This window comes from Mustelus asterias, chromosome 8 (assembly GCF_964213995.1).
Source record: "Mustelus asterias chromosome 8, sMusAst1.hap1.1, whole genome shotgun sequence".
Classification (NCBI taxonomy): domain Eukaryota; kingdom Metazoa; phylum Chordata; class Chondrichthyes; order Carcharhiniformes; family Triakidae; genus Mustelus; species Mustelus asterias.
Window position 1 is genome coordinate 27,565,191 of NC_135808.1, and position 5,016 is coordinate 27,570,206.

Below are 5,016 nucleotides of genomic sequence, written 5' to 3' on the forward strand. Positions count from 1 at the left end.
CTACTGTCAGACTTTTGAATGGATATACCTTGCATTACCTTGATCTTTCTCTGCACCCGAGCTATGACTGTAATAGTACATTCTGCACTCTCTTGTTTCCTTCTCTCCGAACGGTATGTTTTGTCTTTATAGCGTGCAAGAAACAATACTTATCACTGTATGTTAATACATGTGATAATAATGAATCAAATCAAATCAAAATCAATGACTGCTGGTCTTCATAACTCGAACACTGGTTGTCCATTATTTCAATCAATTTGTTGATGTCTGAACATCAGACAGTGTATTCATCCAATTTTGTTCAGGGAGTGCATCACGCACTTCCTTTAGGAAGAGCCGTTGCACCTGAAATGGTACTATAAAACAAGTCCCCCCTCCCTCTGTAGCATACAATCTTGACCTGTTATTTCCATCGTACATTGTAGGTAGAGTCTGATTTCTGTGACATATCATAGTGCCAACCTTGCAACATTATCTCCTGAACGTTTGGTAACATTGGGTCACTGATGGTCTTTGCTTTTATACAGGTAGCTGAAACCAGTAATGTCTCCAGCAAGTGGAATGCCAACACTATTTCTTGGGGTACAGGTGGTGACGGAACTGTCTGTGAAAGAGGGCAGTGGCTGAATGCGTCAGTCTTCAATATATCAATCCATGGCCTATCCTTGAAGTTGTAGTTGCACACAGCTAGCAATCAGGCCCATCTTTGCACATTGACCAGGCATTTGGTGGCACCAGCTTATCCTCTTGGAATAGCCCCAAAGGCGGATTGTGATTTGATTCTATAGTGAACTGCCTTCCATATATATATATATTGATATATATATACGAATGCAACCCCGTAACCAAATACATTCTTGATGTTAAGTCAATTGGCTTTTCTATTCCGTCTGATACTTTGTGAGAAACACTGCTACAAATCCATATGATGAAGCATCACATCGAGCTACCAATGTGTTGGTTGTATTAAAATGTAGAAGTAACGTTAATGACTTAAAAGATTGTTTTACATCAGCAAATGCCTCTTTTTGTGCCTCTCCCCATTTCCATCATTGATGCTTCTTTGTTAACTGGTGTAATTGAATCAAAGTTGAAGACATGTTTTGCACAAAATTCCCGTAATAATTTAACATCCCCATGAATGATTTTAACTCTGTCATCTTATTTTGCTGTGGTACATTTTCATGACTTTCTTCTGCTCCTCAAAAGGGTTGTAGGCCCTTGATATCTACCTGCAAACCCAGACATGTAAAGTCATCCACCTGGAAGATGCATTTCTTTCATTTTAAGCAGATGTCCATTTCTTTAAATATTTAGGGCTTCTGCTAGGTTTGCCCTGTGCTCCTCAGGGGACTTTCTGTAATTAGGACACTATCCAGCAAACCACTACTTTAGGAATGCCCGGCAACACAGCTATCATGATGGCGACAGGCCGATGATTTTCCAAATGGGAGACGTTTGTACGAATGAAACCCTTTGTCAGTGTTAATGGTGATAACTTTTGGGAGTCTTAGTCCAGGTCAACAGCTGGTATATGTGACTCGGTTCTACGTTGGTCACTTAATGCCCTCTTCTATTTTTGTAAATATGTCCGCTATCCTTGTCATACATTTGATCTATGCGGGCTGCTTGGTTTGCAGTGGACATATAGTTGTCGCAGTTTCTTACAATGAAAACGCGCTTCAAAGTAGTGACTATGAGCACAGTTCATCCAGAGATATGGACTGGTTTTATGACACCCAAGTTTTCCAATCTTTCTACCTCCACTTCTAATTTATGATGGAGTGCATAAGGCACGTGGCAAGCTCAAAGGAGTATCGGCGTGGCCAATCGGTTCAAAACAGTTTCGGCTTTCGCCCCTTTTATTTGTTCCAGTGCCATCTGGAAAACCTCTTAGAATCTGTACAGGAGCTCTTGAAAATCTCCATGCAGAATATTTGGTATCTCCAGCCAGTTTAATTTTATCTATTTCAACCAGTCTGAGCCATGAGGAAAAGGTTCGTGACCCTCAATTCTTAGAACTGTTAACTTTCCTGTTTGATTCCTGTAGGCTACAATTCCTAGAACTGACCCGACTATCTTCAGCATCCTCACTTATAATTAGATAAAATGGCTTCTGAACCACTCAAACTCAAGGATTCCAGGCGAGAGGTGTTTGAATGCTTGCACAATTATGACTGTGGCCATGGCTCCAATGTCGACCTTCATCTTTCGGGATCTGCCGCGATCATCAGGACTGTTTCGATAAAGGCATCATGATTAGCGAGACCAGATTTAGTGCATTAATTTCCGATCCCTTGTTCGGCTCCTGAGCTAGTTATTTTATCGGTGTTACATAAACCATCGTATTTTTTGGCCGTTCTGTCCTGCCTTCTTCGCCCTCCACCGTGCCTGCAAATGGCCCTTCTTCGTACGGCAAAATATATATAAACAATTCACTGCCTGGAATTCGCTTCGCTGTTGAAAGAAAGCATTTTCATTCGATCTCTGACACGAAAGAGCTTGAGTTGTGAAATGCATCCAGACTTTTTGGCTCTGCCTGTTTCCGTCCAGGCCATTTCTTCGATTTCTCCGTGCAGTCCTTCTTGTCCACCCTATGTTTTCCTCAGACAAATCGTTCTCTCATCAACCTCCTCCGCCTGCGGTTGGTGTCTGTAAGCGAGTTTATTGACTGTGCGATTCCTGATCCGGCGCTTCTGACGGAACTGCATGCACAGCTGGACGGAAGGGCGACCTCTTTTCTGTTTATTGCAGCGGTGACTATCGCCACCTGTCAATCGAGTGATGCGGCTGAACCAACATTTCCTGTGCAGCTTTATGTTGGAAATTTATCGAGAAGAATTAAAAAAAACAAAAGAGAGCACGAACACGGAAATGTTCCTTCCAGTTCTATTAGAGTAACGTTTTGTCATTCACTTGTCAGTAGTCGTGGCCGAGTGGTTAAGGCGATGGACTAGAAATCCATTGGGGTCTCCCCGCGCAGGTTCGAATCCTGCCGACTACGGTTTCAATTTTGCTTCGATATTTTCTACATGTAACCAGGTTCATCAGGAGCTCTTTATAACTTGCACAGAATGGGACTCCACAGCTCACAACACAATCCGTTTTTGTTCCCGATTCTGATTCACGGTTACTTTTGTTTTCGATCTATTTCTCCGCAGTACTTGATTCTCCCAGTGTTCCACAACAAACGTTCGACTGGCCGATTTTTAATTTCATTGTGTCGTCGTCCCAGTGCTGTGAATTTAATCATTTGCAGGCAGTTGCCGTTGTTTGAAGTATGCAAACAGGCGCCCAGAGCAGCGTCAATATTAGGAATTTGACCAAGCGTCAGCAATTAGTTATTTCAGAAACCAACTTCTTCCGTGGTAGTCCCTTACGGTAGAGGACGAATCCCTCTCGGGTGGGGTCTCTGGTGGGTGCATCGTCCAATCCTGGAACTGCAGACACCTTTCCAGGTTTCGTAGGTGGTGTTTGATGAGCTGAGTCAGGCGCTTTAGCTTCTGCACTCTCTTTTCGCTGTATATGCTGGCCCTCCATGTGCATCACACGGTGACTCTCCTTTGTTGATTGACCCAGTGGCTGGAAGCTTCAAAGAATCTTCTTCAGCAGTTTGTGCATTCTGAGGCAAGCGCATCCTGGGAGTTGGTGGAGGTTTTGAATTTTTGTTGTCCTTGTTTAGGAAGTCTCGCGTTGGCATCTGGACAATGTTATCCATACATCACAGCTGGTCGAGCGTGGCCAGTGCCTCGATCCTGTGGCTCTTTGGCTGAGAGAGGATGCTCACAATGGTATACTTATCCAACCAGTGAATTTGCAGGATTTTGCACAGGTAATGTTGGTGATATCTCTCCAGGGATTAGATGCGCCTGCTGTACATTCTGCATGTTTTGATACATACAGGAGGCCAGGGACCATGGCAGCGCTGTAGACCAGAATATGTAACCAGTTCACAACCCCTGCTGCTGACTGCAGTTAGTCAGGCACATTACTCGGTGGCTCTGTGGTGGGAATGTAACCATGAGAGAGTGGGTTTCATGGTAAATGTGAGTTATTAATGAGGGATATTAATTCATCAACTGTTTCTGCATTCGGCAAAGCGTTTTGTGCAGCAAATCGGCCCAGGTTTAGGCTTTGCAGGGAACTCTGCACTGCAACTCTGGTGCACTCCAATCAATGACTCACACCATTAAATAATGCGCCCTGACAAAATTCGGCAGAGGTCTTAAAGAGCTCAATTTAACCAATCCAGACGTTATTACCTGGTTGGCCATTTCTGCATATGCAAACAAAAATGCGGTGATGAATTTCTGGAAACTAGTTTGGGACACCATTATTCGCCATTTCACAGATGCAGTGCAATTAATGAAAGCCAGTCATCAATTCATGATGGAAAGATCACGTATACCGAACTTGCTGTAGTTGTTTTGAGAAAGTAATAGAGAAGGCAGACTATGGTAGTAATGGTAAAGTGGTGTATATGGATTTTCAAAAACTATTTGGTACACACACTTGTGACTAAAAATCTAACTGATATAATTAAAATGAAAGTAGGCACTTGGATAATAATTAACAGAATGGCAGAACACAGAGATAAATAATTGCTTTTTTTTCAGATTGCTGCAAGGTTTGGTGTGGAGATCCCCAAAATTAGTGTCGAGTTCCTTGCTGTCCCTAATATATATATGTGTGTGAATGGCAACATTTCAAAATTTGTGTACGATACCGAGATTGCAAGTGTTGTCAACAGTGTTCACAATGCTCTTGAAATTCAAGGGGACATCAACATATTGGTGGGTTGGGCTGACAAGTGACAGATGAAGTTCAAAGCAGGGCAGTGAGAGGGAATTCATTTTAAGTGGAGACATGTGGAGACATTATAGAAAGAAAAACAAACTCCATAAGAGCTGTAGGAACAAAAAGATATTTGTGTATATGTACCTAATTCATTGCAGTTGACAGTGCATGTTAAGTGAGCAGTTAGTAGCACATATGATATCCGAGATTTTATTAATA

At 42.5% G+C, this 5,016-nt stretch overlaps 1 non-coding gene across 1 annotated transcript; it reads left to right on the forward strand.

The window, feature by feature from the left end:
• The first annotated feature begins 2,922 nt into the window (after positions 1-2,922).
• trnas-aga (transfer RNA serine (anticodon AGA)) lies at positions 2,923-3,004 on the forward strand. The gene has a single exon. It is a non-coding gene; the product is annotated as a tRNA-Ser (tRNA).
• The last annotated feature ends 2,012 nt before the right edge of the window (positions 3,005-5,016 follow it).